General features: G+C 37.5%; 1 protein-coding gene across 2 annotated transcripts in view; it reads left to right on the top strand.

Annotated features, from left to right (window-relative positions):
* Nucleotides 1–2,841: 2,841 nt before the first annotated feature.
* The window catches only part of fhl3a (four and a half LIM domains 3a), a 126,639-nt gene continuing 110,720 nt past the window's right edge, over nucleotides 2,842–18,760 (top strand). For both annotated transcript variants that reach the window (XM_061915105.1, XM_061915107.1), the window contains exon 1: nucleotides 2,842–3,025. The gene's annotated coding sequence lies outside the window, so the exon portion shown is untranslated. The remainder of the gene's footprint in view (nucleotides 3,026–18,760) is intronic.

Genomic DNA, 18,760 nt, shown 5'->3' on the forward strand with positions numbered 1-18,760 from the left:
ATACTAATAATACAATTTTACATATTCAAAAGTAAATAATTTGCTTTAAATTGCAAAAACATGTTTAAAAAAAAAAAAATTAACTGATGGTTACAAATATAACAAGCAGCGTTGGTCGGGTCCGCTTTGGCTGCTGCCCCCGCGACTCAAGCCCTGGTCTTAGTCAGACCTACATAGAGGTTTTTGTTTCATGTCTCTACAACATTCCTAACAGAAGTTACGAGCAGTTTTGTCTGTGTTTTTTTCCTAGGGGGCGCTAGAGCGCAATTTTGATTTTTAGGGTTTGGTTTTTTATTAGATGGCAATTTTCGCTAGTCCTGATGTGTGTCTAAACTTTGGTGAGTTTTGAAGCAAGTTAAGGGGTCAAATTACAGATCGGCGTTTCTGGATGTTGTTGATAAATGGCTTTCGCCTTGCACTTTGAAGCATTTTAAGGGGGTGAAATTACAGCTCAAAGAGGCAAAAATTACATTTTTTAGGAAACTTTGCACAGGGGTTGTTTGAAGGCTCGTAAAATCAAAACGGGAGAAGTAATCAAAACTCTTTCGATAACTTTTAATCAGAAGGGTTCAAACTCTTTCCTGTGCAAGTTTGAAGCCGAAACGACAAACGCGCTAATTATTTTGCGAAACGAGTTTGACCCGGCAGTAATTCTAGACAGGCGCATACTATATACCCGGCGGCAATTCAAGGAAATACAGTAAGTACGTTTATGACAACCTTTTTCTAAAACACATGTAAAATGCGAGATATAACAGGATAATGCATACATTTATCATTTGTTTTCAAAACGCTTACAAAAAAGTGGGGGCCCCCCAAAAAAATGTTGGACTTGATGGGGGCCCCATTTTGAAAACTCCTAGCACCAACTCTGTTGGAGTATTGGTGCGTGCAAAACAGCAGCAGGCGGCTGTGGCCTGCGGGCCGGTTCTACTGCTAATCAAATATCATCCCGGGGGCCACAGATCATTCATTGACATGACTTTGACACCACTGCAGTATACTATCATACTTTCCAAATATGATAATATAGCTCGGTTGGTAGAGTGGCCGTGCCAGCAACTTGAGGGTTGCAGGTTCGATTCCCGCTTGTGCCATCCTAGTCACTGCCGTTGTTTCCTTGGGCAAGACACTTTACCCACCTGCTCCCAGTGCCACCCACACTGGTTTAAATGTAACTTCGATATTGGGTTTCACTTTGTAAAGCGCTTTGAGTCACTTGAGAAAAGCGCTATATAAAATATAATTCACTTCACAAAATATAATTCACTTTTGTCTAAATAAAAAAATAAAAGATAATTTTTAACTTTACAGCAAACTCACCATCAAATAAAAAAAATGACAATTAATTTTACGTTGTTCTTTACAGCATATTACTGTAAATTGAAAAAAAACGACTACTCTTTCTTGCGTTGAAATTCTGTTGACTGAGCTGCCAGTTTTTAACTGTAAAATACACGGCTGTCGTTTTTAACGGTGTATTACTCTGTGTCAGGCTTGTCCCTGACAGTTTGGCTATGTTTTAGTTTTTTCCTCTGCATGTGTCTTTGTTTCCTCTGTGTGTGTAGTATTTCCTTGTAAGGGCTCATATTTTGGCTGTTTCCTGTGTTTCTCCCTGGGCGCCGTTTCCCCTCTGCTGCGGCTGATTGGCACCCGGCCACACCTGGTGTCAATCAGCCCGCTCCTATTTTAGACCTGCTTTGTCCTCCACTCTGCGCTGGATTTATTGTCGTAGTAGCGGTTTGTAGCTTACTGTCTTTTGTTCCCTGCTTCCAAGTTTGTTTGTTCATAGCCAAGTTTTTTTGCCCGCCTCATGCGCGCTTTTTGTTGTACCTTTCGTTCGGTTTTTGTCTTAATATTTTAATTAAATCATGTTTCCCTATTCAATGCCTGCCTCCTTCTCTGCATCTTGGGGTTGGTCACAAACTAACTCTGACACTGTGAATGGAAAGACGGTACATTTGTTTTTAGGGGCGGTATAGTTCGGTTGGTAGAGCGGCCTTGCTAGCAACTTGAGGGTTGCAGGTTCGATCCCCGCTTGCACCATCCTAGTCACTGCCGTTGTGTCCTTGGGCAAGACACTTTACCCACCTGCTCCCAGTGCCACCCACACTGGTTTAAAATGTAACTTAGATATCGGGTTTCACAATATAAAAGCGCTTTGAGTCACTTGAGAAAAGCGCTATATAAATATAATTCACTTCACTTCACCCTAGAAAAACTGGCAGCTAAGTTGCCAGAATAAAAAAAAAATAACTTGAATTGTTTTTCCATTAACAATATAATGGTGTAAAAAACAATATCAATTTAACACGGAAATTCTGGCAACCAAGCTGCCAACTTTTTCTGTAAAAAAAAACAACAACAAAAAACCCACACAAAACAGTGGTACTGTTTTTCCATTTACCATAAAATGTTGTGAAAAAACAATCAAAAAAATAAAACATATTTTGCAGTAAAATTTTGTGAATGTAAAGTTTTTATTGTAAAATTGAGATTCTACTTACAACAATTCATATAAGTAGTAATGAAATCCAGAGGCAAATTAATACATTATCCACTTTGATGGCAGCCATAACTGCCACGTGAGCCGCCATGGAAACCAGTTTGACATCCCTGATCTATTGTTGGCTTCATATGAAGTCCAATTAAAGCTCATTTAGTCAAACTACCAAGGAAACAAGCAGCTAGCTGCACACACCCAGGCTGCTGCAGAGCTGCAAGGAAGGCAGGCATTCCTTATATGGAAGTGGGCGGGGTTGGCGGAGGGGGGGCGGGGCTTGTGACTCACTAGCGACTTCCTCAGTAGTAAAGACTTAAAAAAAAAAAAAAAAAGTAGCCGGCAAGCTGCACAACTTTGTAGACCACAGTCTCATAGTCTCATAGTCTCTTAGTCCCTCAGTCCCAGGAACGTTTTGTGTGTCCTGCAGGCTGGCAACGCTGCAGACTCACCGGAGCAGCCTTCCTTCATCACCCGCCCCACGGAGCTCCACTCCCGGCTGACTGACACCCAGGCTGCCCGCTGGTAGGAAACATGACTTTTGATTGATTTTTTTTATTTTATTTTGAAACAGTCCTGTTGTTGAATGCACACATGGACGTACTTTGAGTTGATGTGCCTTATGAACGCCATTCAAACTTGACATTGACTTAGAAGCAACAACAGTGTCCGCACGCTGCTCCTCATGACGTCATTACAAGTGCTCCTCATGACGTCATTACAAGTGCAAGAAGATGTTTTTTTTTTTTACTGTATTTGTCACTTGTATCATCGTTTAGGCATGATTGCACACTTAAAGGCCTACTGAAATGAGATGTTGTTATTTAAACGGGGATAGCAGGTCCATTTTATGTGTCATACTTATCATTTCGCCATATTGCCATATTTTTGCTGAAAAGATTTAGTAGAGAACATCCACGATAAAGTTGGCAACTTTTGGTCGCTAATAAAAAAAGCCTTGCATGTACCGGAAGTAGCAGACGGTGTGCGCGTGACGTCCTCACATCTGAACATTTTTTACAATCATGGCCACCAGCAGCAAGAGCGATTCGGACCGAGAAAGCGACAATTTCCCCATTTATTTGCGCGAGGATGAAAGATTTGTGGATGAGGAAAGTGAGAGTGAAGGACTAGAAAAAAAAAAAAGACGAGGGCAGTGGGAGCGATTCAGATGTTGTTACGCAAATTTACTAGGATAATTCTGGAAAATCCCATATCTGCTTATTGTGTTACTAGTGTTTTAGTGAGATTCTATAGTTGTACCTAAAAGTCGGAGGGGTGTGGACACGGGTTTGGTGACCGCCATTGTGTCCGAGGGAAGCCACGTTTCTCGACAAAAAACGACAAACTGGGATTATCCCAAAATACATTTTATATCCAAAACACAAAAGTTTTATTTTATTTTATCATGCTTAACATTTAGGCATGATTGCACACTTAAGTGTATTTTTTTTCAGTTGATATTTTTATCAGAACACAAAAATGACATGTTTTAACGCCGCGGAAAACATGCATTTTCACATAATAAAACCACAAACTGGGATTATGTGGGGGGAAAAACCAAACTAAGATATTGAATTACACTAAGACTCCCCCAAAATACATTTCATATCCAAAACAGTTATTTTCTTACTGTAAATAAACATAAAAGTTTTATTATAATTAAATTGCTTAACATTTAGGCATAATTGCACACTTAAGTGTATTTTTTTTTCAGTTGATATTTTGATCAGAACACAAAAATGACATGTTTTAACGCCACAAAAAAACGTACATTTTCACATAGTAAAACAACAAGGTCAGATTATGTGGGAAAAAACTTAAGTAAGACATTAAATAACATTAAAACACCCCAAAAATTAATTTTATATGCAAAACAGTTATTTTGCTATTGTATACTGCAAAACATAACTTTTAATATCTTTCAAATGCTATATCCATCCATTCATTTTCTACAGCTTGTCCCTTTTGGGCTAATGTTTGGCTATAGGCCAGGGTTAGCGTGATGCTAAAAACATTAGCTTCCCCCCCACGTTTTGCTGCTTTGTCTATACAATTGTTATAAGTACACCTCTGCATAACATTTAGGCATGCTTGCACACTTAAGAGCTTTGGATGAGTATTTTTAACAGTTAACATAATATTTCAATCAGAACACAAAAATTACATGTTTTAACGCCAAAGAAAACATATATTTTCACATAATAAAACGACAAACCTCGGATTATGTGGTGGGAAAAAACAAACTAAGATATTGAATTACGCTAAGACTCCCCCAAAATACATTTCATATCCAAAACAGTTATTTTCTTACTGTAAATAAACATAAAAGTTTTATTTTATTTTATTTCAATTGCTTAACATTTAGGCATGATTGCACACTTAAGTGTATTTTTTTTTTTTTCAGTTGATATTTTGATCAGAACACAAAAATGACATGTTTTAACGCCACAAAAAACGTACGTTTTCACATAGTAAAACAACAAGGTCAGATTATGTGGAAAAAAAACTAAAGTAAGATATTAAATAACATTAAAACACCCCAAAAATAGATTTTATATGCAAAAGAGTTATTTTGTTATTGTATACTGCAAAACATAACTTTTAATATCTTTCAAATGCTATATCCATCCATTAATTTTCTACAGCTTGTCCCTTTTGGGTTAATATTTGGCTATATGCCAGTGTTAGCGTGATGCTAAAAACATTAGCTTCCCCCCCACGTTTTGCTGCTTTGTCTATACAATTGTTATAAGTACACCTCTGCATAACATTTAGGTATGCTTGCACACTTATTAAGAGCTCTGGATGATTATTTTTAACAGTTAACATTATATTTCAATCCAAACACAAAAATGACATGTTTTAACACTACAAGAAAACATACATTTTAACATAATAAAACAACAAAGTGGGAATAATTACGTGGGGAAAAAACAAAAGTAAGATATTGAATTACACTAAAATTCCCCAAAAATACATTTTATATCCAAAACAGTTATTGTTAATAAAAAAAAAAGTATATGCCAGTGTTAGCGTGATGCTAAAAACATTAGCTTCCCCCCCACGTTTTGCTGCTTTGTCTATACAATTGTTATAAGTACACCTCTGCATAACATTTAGGTATGCTTGCACACTTAAGAGCTTTGGATGAGTATTTTTAACAGTTAACATTATATTTCAATCAAAACACAAAAATGACATGTTTTAACGCCACAGAAAACATAAATTTTCACATAATAAAACAACAAAGTGGGAATAATTACGTGGGGAAAAAACAAAAGTAAGATATTGAATTACACTAAAATTCCCCCAAAATGCTTTTTCTATCCAAAACAGTTATTTTGTTATTGTTAATAAAAAAAAAAAGTATATGCCAGTGTTAGCGTGATGCTAAAAACATTAGCATTCCACAGTGCTTCTCCATTATTTTCTGGTACCCCCCCCCCGTGCTATCTATAAAATTGTAGGCATGATTGCAAACTTATTAAGAGCATTTTTTTCAGATGACATTATATTTTGATCAGAATCACATAATAAAACAACAAACTGGAATTATGTTCGGGAAAAAACTCAACTAAGATATTGAATTACACTAAAATTCCCCAAAATACATTTTATATCCAAAACAGTTGTTTTCTTATTGTAAACAAAAATAAAAAATATTTAATGTATGGCTATATGCCAGTGTTAGCGTGATGCTAAAAACATTAGCCTACCACAGTGGTGCTTCTCAATTATTTTCTGCTACGCCCCACCAATATATAAAATTGTTATAAGTACACCTCTGCATAATATTGTATCCTTAACATTAAAGACGAAAAATGAAAAAATTTTTGCCCCCGCACGCTCCGCTGCACTGTCTATAAAATTGTTATATGTACACCTCTTTTTAACATTTAGGCATGATTGCACACTTATTAAGAGCATTTCTTTCAGTTGACATTGTATTTTGATCAGAACACAAAAATGCATTACGTGAAATACATTTTCACATAATAAAACAACAAACTGGGATTACGTGGAAAAAACAAAACTAAGATTTTGAATTACACCAAAACTCCCACCACTGCTTCCCAAAAATACATTGTATATCCAAAACAGTGTTTTTCTTATTGTAAATAAACATAACATATATTTAACGTATGGTGTGCTAGCATGTTAGCGTGATGCTAAAAACATTAGCCTTTTCTGCTACGCCCCACCAATATATAAAATTGTTATAAGTACACCTCTGCGTAATATTGTATCCCCAACATTAAAAACAAAAACAAAAAATGCATACGGATCAACTTACAACAAAAATAGCTTTATTAACATTGTTTTAATCTGTAACAGAAAATATTTAAAGTCCATCAATTTGCCTGGAATTTTCAAAATTTTACAACTGTTGTTTGATAGCTACCATAGTAGCGTACATCATCGATGACTCCAAACTCAAGTCAGCAACATTCCTTTCTTACGTTGTTTATAGACAGGAGTTTAAAATGTGGTGAACTTGGTCATGTGGTCAACATATTTTAGGGCCTTTGAGTCGCTGTGCTACTTTTTAACCGCTTGGACGGAAACTGTTTGTCCTGTTGGGATCCTTCCGCAAAAAGCTGCTGGTGTAATGCTTAGAACAGTGCCTTCAAAGTAAGACATTTGTATTATTAGTATAAAAGTAATATATTTGTGTGCAGCTAGCTGCCCGTGATAGCTAACTGCTAGCAACATTAGCTCGCAAGCATGAGTAATTCAAAGCCGTTGATACTTTGATTTACTAGTATCTTTCTTGCAAAAATTGATTGAAACGTTTCAAGTCCACTGTGAGCTGCTAGTTTAGTACTTTAACTTTAGCTTAACGGTGGATGTTTTGATTGAAGAAACAGAAGCAAAGCTACGACATTAGCATGGCGCTAATGTTGTTTGATAGCTACTACAGGTAGCGTAAACCATCGATTACTCAAAATTCAGGTCAACAACATTCCTTTTTTTGCCATGTTTATGGAGAGTGGTTTAAATTATGGTGAACTTGGTCATGTTGTCAACATATTTTAGGGCCTTTGAGTCGCCGTGCTACTTTTTAACCGCTTGGACGGAAACGGTTTGTCCTGTTGGGATCCTTCAGCAAAAAGCTGCTAGTGTAATGCTTGGAACAGTACCTTGAAAGTAAGACATCTGCATTATTAGTTGTCACGTCTATGGGATCATATTTTGTTTTTGTCATGTTTGGGTATAATTTTTGGACAATCAGTTCCTGTTCCTGCACTTCCTTGTTTGTCTTATTTCCATAGCAACTCATTAGTTTCCCCCTTGTCCTCATGTCACGACCCTGTCCTCATGTCTCACTTCTGTTTGCATTTATCACAGCTATTATTTAAACTTGTAGTTGCCAGGTTGTCAGCCTGGTGACTTTACATATACCTCAACTCCATTCATGCCAAGCCATGCTGTTTAATCATTCTGTCCATGCCACGTAAGTTTTTGGTTTGTTTGGTTCTGCCTCCGTGCTTTGTTTGTCTTCATAACTAAGTGTTTGTACCTCCTTGTGAGCGCCTTTTGTTTGCCTTTTTTGAGTTATAGTGTTAAGAAATAAATATGTACCTTCATTCACGCCTTGCTCGTGCCAATTTTCCTTTGCGTCGGAAAAACAATCCACCTCATAGTCCAAGTCTTGACATTAGTATAAAAGTAATATATTTGTGTGCGGCTAGCTACCTGTGATAGCTTAGTGATAGCAACATTAGCTCACAAGCACGAGTAATTCAAAGCCGTTGATACTTAGATTTGACAGCGTGGGTCTTACAAAAATTCATTGAAACCTTTCAAATCCACTACCAGCTGCTAGTTTAGTACTTTAACTTTAGCTTAACGGTGGATGTTTTGATTGAAGAAACAGAAGCGAAGCTACGATGTTAGCATGGCGCTAACAACATGAGGCTACCAACAGTTGTTTGATAGCTACTACAGGTAGCGTAAACCATCGATTACTCAAAATTCAGGTCAATTACTTTCCTTTTTTTGCCATGTTTATGGAGAGTGGTTTAAATTATGGTGAACTTGGTCATGTTGTCAACATATTTTAGGGCCTTTGAGTCGCTGTGCTTCTTTTTAGCTGCTTGGCGGCTCTTTGAACGGAAACTGTTTGCCGAAAGCTGCCAAGAGGCTGTCACCTTGTCCCCCGTTTTAGCGTCTTGGAAAGTGTCCTGGGTGAAGCTGAAGGACTGCATAATGTTTTTGTTTGCCTTCCTCCCGCTTTAACGAGGTGCACGCTGGTGTTTTCCAGAGATCCCTCTCTGTTTTTGCCAAGGGTCAGCCTCCGCGTGCTAGCTGGAGGCCAGCCATCAGCTGAGGAACGTGGTGTAGCTGGCATCGGGGTTGTTTTTTTTTTTAAAAAGTGGCCCAGACCTTCTTGTCCTGCAGAGACAAACCTAAAGTCAAAAATGTCATGACTGAGATGTCCTGAATGAAGGACGACATTACGTAAGACTTCTGTTGTAGCTCAAGGAACAACAAAGTGGGTGTTTTGAGCTTGTGAGAGTCAGTCAAAGATCCTCTAAATGACAGGAGTGTTCTGCTGTTTTCAAACACCTGCTGCAAAAGTGCTAGTCAAAGATCTTCTCCGTACCCAGAATGCTTTGCTGTTTTTTAGGAGTTTGCTGCAAAACATCGAGTACAGGGGTCGGCAACGTGGACCAAAAATATCTGTCTGGAGCCGCAGAAAATTAAAAGTCATATAAGTGTTATAATGAAGGCAACACATGATGTAAGTGTCTATATTAGCCTACTATCGAAATGACTTTAAAAGTATTATATAAGTGTTATAATGAAGGCAACACATGATGTAAGTTTCTATATTATTTATATGAGCCTACTGTCAAAATAACTTTAAAAGTGTTATACTGAAGGCAACATATGATGTAAGTGTCTATAATAGCTATATTAGCCTACTATCAAAATGACTTCAAAAGTCTTATATAAGTGTTATAATAAAGACAACACATGATGTAAGTGTCTATGTTAGCCTACTATCAAAATGACTTTAAAAGTATTATATAAGTGTTATAAGGAAGACAACACATGATGTAAGTGTCTATATTAGCTATATTAGCCTACTATCAAAATGACTTTAAAAGTCTTATATAAGTGTTATAATGAAGGCAACACATGATGTAAGTTTCTATATTATTTACATGAGCCTGCTATCAAAATAACTTTAAAAGTGTTATAATGAAGGCAACACATGATGTAAGTGTCTATATTAGCTATAATAGCCTACTATCAAAATGACTTTAAAAGTCTTATATAAGTGATATAATGAAGACAACACATGATGTAAGTTTCTATATTATTTATATTAGCCTGCTATCAAAATGACTTTAAAAGTCTTATATAAGTGTTATAATGAAGGCAACACATGATGTAAGTTTCTATATTATTTATATGAGCCTGCTATCAAAATAACTTTAAAAGTGTTATAATGAAGGCAACACATGATGTAAGTGTGTCTATATTAGCCTACTATCAAAATGACTTTAAAAGTCTTATATAAGTGTTATAATGAAGGCAACACATGATGTAAGTTTCTATTTTATTTATATGAGCCTGCTATCAAAATAAATTTAAAAGTGTTATAATGAAGGCAACACATGATGTAAGTGTCTATATTAGCCTACTATCAAAATGACTTTAAAAGTCTTATATAAGTGTTATAATGAAGGCAACACATGATGTACGTTTCTATATTATTTATATGAGCCTGCTATCAAAATAACTTTAAAAGTGTTATAATGAAGGCAACACATGATGTAAGTGTCTATATTAGCCTACTATCAAAATGACTTTAAAAGTCTTATATAAGTGTTATAATGAAGACAACACATGATGTAAGTGTCTATATTAGCCTACTATTAAAATGACTTATGTTAGAGCCTCATTTCAAAATGGAATACATTTATTTCTGTCCTCAATATTCTACAAAAAATACCCCATAATGACAATATGAACACGTTTTTATCAATTTTTTTTGCAAGTGTATTAAACAGAAAAATCTAAGAAAAAAAATCACATGTGCATAAGTATTCACAGCCTTTGCTCAATACTTTGTTGATGCACCTTTGGCAGCAATGAGCTGTTTTGAAATATATCATGCCACAAGCTAAGTTGGCACACCTATCTTAGGGCAGCTTCATCCAGTCCTCTTTGCACATTCCTCTCTGTTACACCTCCCAAGTTTTCATCCAGGATGTCTGTGTGCATTGCTCATGCATGAAGAATTAATCATAATTCTCACGCAGGAAAAAAACAAAACAAACAAAAAACGAAATGAGCAATTCAAAATTTTCCATGTCGGGCGTGCTACTCGGAAAATAACTTAGTAAGATACTGGTAACTTCATACTTGCCAACCTTGAGACCTCCGATTTCGGGAGGTGGGGGTGGGCGGTGCGTGGTTGGGGGCGTGGCTAAAAGGGGAGGAGTATATTTACAGCTACAATTCACCAAGTCAAGTATTTCATATATAAATATATATATATATATATATATATATATATATATATATATATATATATATATGTATATATATATATGTATATATATATATATACACGCACTGAAATTCAAGTATTTTTTTAATTTATATATATATACAGTATATACAGTATTTCTTATATATATATATATATATATATATATATATATATATATATATATAAGAAATACTTGACTTTCAGTGAATTCTAGCTATATATATATATATATATATATTATATATATATTTATTTTATTATATACTGTATATATATATAAATTAAAAAATACTTGAATTTCAGTGCGTGTATATATATATACATATATATATATACATACATATATATACATATATATATATATATATATATATATATATATATATATATATATATATATATGTACATATATATGTATATATACATATATATCATATATATATATATATATATATATATATATATATATATATTTGTACATACAGGGTGTACTCCGCCTTTCGCCTATCTCAGCTACAATCGGGCAAAAGGCGGAGTTTACCCTGGACAAGTCGCCCCTCATCGCAGGGCCAACACAGACGGATAGCATTCAAACTCACATTCACACGCTAGGGCCAATTTAGTGTTGCCAATCAACCTATATACATATAAATATATATGTACATATATATATATATATATATATATATATATATATATATATATATATATATAATCAAGTATTTATTTTATTTATATATATACATATATATGTATGTATATATATATGTATATATATATATATATATATGTATGTATATATATATATATATAAATAAAATAAATACTTGAATTTCAGTGTTCATTTATTTACACATATACACACACATAACACTCATCTACTCATTGTTGAGTTAAGGGTTGAATTGTCCATCCTTGTTCTATTCTCTGTCACTATTTTTCTAACCATATGCATGCACAGTAGATGGCAGTATTGTCCTGTTTAAGAGTCACAACATTGCTTTTTACGGCAGATGAACTGCTTTACGGTAGACGAAAACGTGACTGCTGTTGTTGTGTGTTGTTACCGGGCTGGGAGTCCGTTAATGAAACTGTCTACCAATAAACCCTACATAAGAAACCAAGAACTCGCCCTCGATCATTCTACAGTTATAATGTCATTGGGCAGGCTCGCTGTTTATATTGTGGGAAAGCGGACGTGAAAACAAGCTGTCCTCACTCAGGCCACGCCCCCTCCAGCTCCGCCTGAATTTCGGGAGATTTTCGGGAAAATAAAATGTCCCGGGAGGTTTTGCGGGATTGGCGCTGAATTTTGGGAGTCTCCGGGAAAATCCGGGAGGGTTGGCAAGTATGGATAACTTGGAGTGGGAGACACCGATTTTAAGACATACCACCATCATAAATATTGTGTGAAATGCAACAGGTGGATACAAACATTACCACCTGACCTACGGTCATCTGAAGAATCCCGTATTTTCATGCCGATTCTTTCCCTTCTTGTCCTGAGTTGGGGGGCGCGTGGCTGGCAGCAGGAGTGTGTCTGCATTCCCTAAAAGACGGGGGAAGTGACCTCCGGCTTCCTGTGCGGGTGAGGATGTCCAGGTGTTGCTGCAGGACTTCCCTAGTGGAAGTTGGTAACATGATCCTCCCAGCATGTGGGAGGTCAAAAAACTCCAGACGCTTGCACGCTGTTGCCTTAAAGCCGCATTACAGCTATTGTGACTGTGTTGTAATGACACTCACACAGGACATAATCAAGAGTCACTGACTGTGTTGTAATGACACTCACACAGGACATAATCAAGAGTCAGTGACTGTGTTGTAATGACACTCCACACAGGACATAATCAAGAGTCACTGACTGTGTTGTAATGACACTCACACAGGACATAATCAAGAGTCACTGACTGTGTTGTAATGACACTCCACACAGGACATAATCAAGAGTCAGTGACTGTGTTGTAATGACACTCACACAGGACATAATCAAGAGTCACTGACTGTGTTGTAATGACACTCAAACAGGACATAATCAAGAGTCACTGACTGTGTTGTAATGACACTCCTGACAGGACATAATCAAAAGTCACTGACTGTGTTGTAATGACACTCACACAGGACATAATCAAGAGTCACTGACTGTGTTGTAATGACACTCACACAGGACATAATCAAGAGTCACTGACTGTGTTGTAATGACACTCACACAGGACATAATCAAGAGTCACTGACTGTGTTGTAATGACACTCCACACAGGACATAATCAAGAGTCAGTGACTGTGTTGTAATGACACTCACACAGGACATAATCAAGAGTCACTGACTGTGTTGTAATGACACTCAAACAGGACATAATCAAGAGTCACTGACTGTGTTGTAATGACACTCCTGACAGGACATAATCAAAAGTCACTGACTGTGTTGTAATGACACTCACACAGGACATAATCAAGAGTCACTGACTGTGTTGTAATGACACTCACACAGGACATAATCAAGAGTCACTGACTGTGTTGTAATGACACTCACACAGGACATAATCAAGAGTCACTGACTGTGTTGTAATGACACTCATACAGGACATAATCAAGAGTCACTGACTGTGTTGTAATGACACTCCTCACAGGACATAATCAAGAGTCACTGACTGTGTTGTAATGACACTCACACAGGACATAATCAAGAGTCACTGACTGTGTTGTAATGACACTCACACAGGACATAATCAAGAGTCACTGACTGTGTTGTAATGACACTCACACAGGACATAATCAAGAGTCAGTGACTGTGTTGTAATGACGCTCCTCACAGGACATAATCAAGAGTCACTGACTGTGTTGTAATGACACTCACACAGGACATAATCAAGAGTCACTGACTGTGTTGTAATGACACTCCTCACAGGACATAATCAAGAATCACTGACTGTGTTGTAATGACACTCACACAGGACATAATCAAGAGTCACTGACTGTGTTGTAATGACACTCACACAGGACATAATCAAGAGTCACTGACTGTGTTGTAATGACACTCACACAGGACATAATCAAGAGTCACTGACTGTGTTGTAATGACACTCCACACAGGACATAATCAAGAGTCACTGACTGTGTTGTAATGACACTCCACACAGGACATAATCAAGAGTCACTGACTGTGTTGTAATGACACTCACACAGGACATAATCAAGAGGCACTGACTGTGTTGTAATGACGCTCCTCACAGGACATAATCAAGAGTCACTGACTGTGTTGTAATGACACTCCACTCAGGACATAATCAAGAGTCACTGACTGTGTTGTAATGACACTCACACAGGACATAATCAAGAGTCACTGACTGTGTTGTAATGACACTCACACAGGACATAATCAAGAGTCACTGACTGTGTTGTAATGACACTCCTCACAGGACATAATCAAGAGTCACTGACTGTGTTGTAATGACACTCACACAGGACATAATCAAGAGTCAGTGACTGTGTTGTAATGACGCTCCTCACAGGACATAATCAAGAGTCAGTGACTGTGTTGTAATGACACTCCACACAGGACATAATCAAGAGTCACTGACTGTGTTGTAATGACACTCACACAGGACATAATCAAGAGTCACTGACTGTGTTGTAATGACACTCACACAGGACATAATCAAGAGTCACTGACTGTGTTGTAATGACACTCACACAGGACATAATCAAGAGTCAGTGACTGTGTTGTAATGACACTCACACAGGACATAATCAAGAGTCACTGACTGTGTTGTAATGACACTCACACAGGACATAATCAAGAGTCACTGACTGTGTTGTAATGACACTCCACACAGGACATTATCAAGAGTCACTGACTGTGTTGTAATGACACTCCACACAGGACATTATCAAGAGTCACTGACTGTGTTGTAATGACACTCACACAGGACATAATCAAGAGTCACTGACTGTGTTGTAATGACACTCACACAGGACATAATCAAGAGTCACTGACTGTGTTGTAATGACACTCACACAGGACAGAATCACAGGCCTGCAACTAGCACTTATCCGCTAACTTGAAAAGAAACACTGTTTCGGCTGGGAAATGACAAATTATAGGAAACGTAGGATATATTGTAATTACATTTGATGTTTATTTAAAGAGGCTTCTCTTACGCAAAAACAACTTTTCTTACCAATTTGTATCTAGGATGTGGGCAAGTCCCGAAAATGTGTGGAGACATCACAGTGAAGTGAAATTAATTGTATTTATATAGCCCTTTTCTTTAGTGACTCAAGGCGCTTTTACATAGTGAACATTTACATCTTGTCTTATGATGTCTCTGCCCTGCTGACCTGTAGCTGCTCTGGATGGTCTCCTGCTGGACTACATTTTAATAACAACATTAGATCCACTATGGACTGGACTCACACTATTATGTTAGATCCACTATGGACTGGACTCTCACACTATTATGTTGGATCCACTATGGACTGGACTCTCTCACTATTATGTTAGTCCACTATGGACTGGACTCTCACTATTATGTTAGTCCACTATGGACTGGACTCTCACACTATTATGTTGGATCCACTATGGACTAGACTCTCACTATTATGTTAGATCCACTATGGACTCGACTCTCACTATTATTTTAGATCCACTATGGACTGGACTCTCACACTATTATGTTAGATCCACTATCGACTGGACTCTCACACTATTATGTTAGATCCACTATGGACTGGACTCTCACACTATTATGTTAGATCCACTATGGACTGGACTTTCACACTATTATGTTAGATCCACTATGGACTGGACTCTCACACTATTATGTTAGATCCACTATGGACTGGACTCTCACTATTATGTTAGATTCACTATGGACTGGACTCTCACACTATTATGTTAGATCCACTATGGACTGGACTCTCATACGATTATGTTAGATCCACTATGGACTGGACTCTCACACTATTATGTTAGATCCACTATGGACTAGACTCTCACTATTATGTTAGCTCCACTATGGACTGGACTCTCACACTATTATGTTAGATCCACTATGGACTGGACTCTCACACTATTATGTTAGATCCACTATGGACTGGACTCTCACACTATTATGTTAGATCCACTATGGACTGGACTCTCACTATTATGTTAGATCCACTATGGACTGGACTCTCACACTATTATGTTAGACCCCCTATGGACTGGACTCTCACTATTATGTTAGATCCACTATGGACTGGACTCTCACTATTCTGTTTGCTCCACTATGGACTGGACTCTCACACTATTATGTTAGATCCAATATGGACTGGACTCTCACTATTATGTTAGATCCACTATGGACTGGACTCACACTATTATGTTAGATCCACTAAGGACTGGACTCTCACACTATTATGTTAGATCCACTATGGACTGGACTCTCACACTATTATGTTAGATCCAATATGGACTGGACTCTCACACTATTATGTTAGATCCTCTATGGACTGGACTCTCACACTATTATGTTAGATCCACTATGGACTGGACTCTCACACTATTATGTTAGATCCACTATGGACTGGAATCCCACTATTATGTTAGATCCACTATGGACTGGACTCTCACACGATTATGTTAGATCCACTATGGACTGGAATCCCACTATTATGTTAGATCCACTATGGACTGGACTCTCACTATTTTGTTAGATCCACTATGGACTGGACTCTCACACTATTATGTTAGATCCACTATGGACTGGACTCTCACACTATTATGTTAGATCCACTATGGACTGGACTCTCACTATTTTGTTAGCTCCACTATGGACTGGACTCTCACACTATTATGTTAGATCCACTATGGACTAGACTCACACTATTATGTTAGATCCACTATGGACTGGAGTCTCACACTATTATGTTAGATCCACTATGGACTGGACTCTCACACTATTATGTTAGATCCACTATGGACTGGACTCTCACACTATTATGTTAAATCCATTATGGACTGGACTCTCACACTATTATGTTAGATCCACTATGGACTGGACTCTCACACTATTATGTTAGATCCACTATGGACTGGACTCTCACACTATTATGTTAGATCCACTATGGACTAGACTCACACTATTATGTTAGATCCACTATGGACTGGAGTCTCACACTATTATGTTAGATCCACTATGGACTGGACTCTCACTATTATGTTAGATCCACTGTGGACTGGACTCTCACTATTATGTTAGATCCACTATGGACTGGACTCTCACACTATTATGTTAGATCCACTATGGACTGGACTCTCACTATTATGTTAGATTCACTATGGACTGGACTCTCACACTATTATGTTAGATCCACTATGGACTGGACTCTCATACGATTATGTTAGATCCACTATGGACTGGACTCTCACACTATTATTTTAGATCCACTATGGACTGGACTCTCACACTATTATGTTAGATCCACTATGGACTGGACTCTCACACTATTATGTTAGATCCACTATGGACTGGACTCTCACACTATTATGTTAGATCCACTATGGACTGGACTTTCACACTATTATGTTAGATCCACTATAGACTGGACTCTCACTATTATGTTAGATCCACTATGGACTGGACTCTCACACTATTATGTTAGATCCACTATGGACTGGACTCTCACTATTATGTTAGATTCACTATGGACTGGACTCTCACACTATTATGTTAGATCCACTATGGACTGGACTCTCATACGATTATGTTAGATCCACTATGGACTGGACTCTCACACTATTATGTTAGATCCACTATGGACTAGACTCTCACTATTATGTTAGCTCCACTATGGACTGGACTCTCACACTATTATGTTAGATCCACTATGGACTGGACTCTCACACTATTATGTTAGATCCACTATGGACTGGACTCTCACTATTATGTTAGATCCACTATGGACTGGACTCTCACACGATTATGTTAGATCCACTATGGACTGGAATCCCACTATTATGTTAGACCCACTATGGACTGGACTCTCACTATTTTGTTAGATCCACTATGGACTGGACTCTCACACTATTATGTTAGATCCACTATGGACTGGACTCTCACACTATTATGTTAGATCCACTATGGACTGGACTCTCACTATTTTGTTAGCTCCACTATGGACTGGACTCTCACACTATTATGTTAGATCCACTATGGACTGGACTCTCACACTATTATGTTAAATCCATTATGGACTGGACTCTCACACTATTATGTTAGATCCACTATGGACTGGACTCTCACACTATTATGTTAGATCCACTATGGACTGGAATCTCACACTATTATGTTAGATCCACTATGGACTGGACTCTCACTATTATGTTAGCTCCACTATGGACTGGACTCTCACACTATTATGTTAGATCCACTATGGACTGGACTCTCACACTATTAAGTTAGATCCACTATGGACTGGACTCTCACACTATTATGTTAGATCCACTATGGACTGGAATCCCACTATTATGTTAGATCCACTATGGACTGGACTCTCACACTATTATGTTAGATCCACTATGGACTGGACTCTCACACTATTAAGTTAGATCCACTATGGACTGGAGTCTCACACTATTATGTTAGATCCACTGTGGACTGGACTCTCACTATTATGTTAGCTCCACTACGGACTGGACTCTCACTATTATGTTAGATCCACTTGGTCCTAGTGTCACAAGGTCCAATTTAGTGTTGCCCATCAACCTA

Source organism: Nerophis ophidion, linkage group LG11 (genome assembly GCF_033978795.1).
Source record: "Nerophis ophidion isolate RoL-2023_Sa linkage group LG11, RoL_Noph_v1.0, whole genome shotgun sequence".
Taxonomy (NCBI): domain Eukaryota; kingdom Metazoa; phylum Chordata; class Actinopteri; order Syngnathiformes; family Syngnathidae; genus Nerophis; species Nerophis ophidion.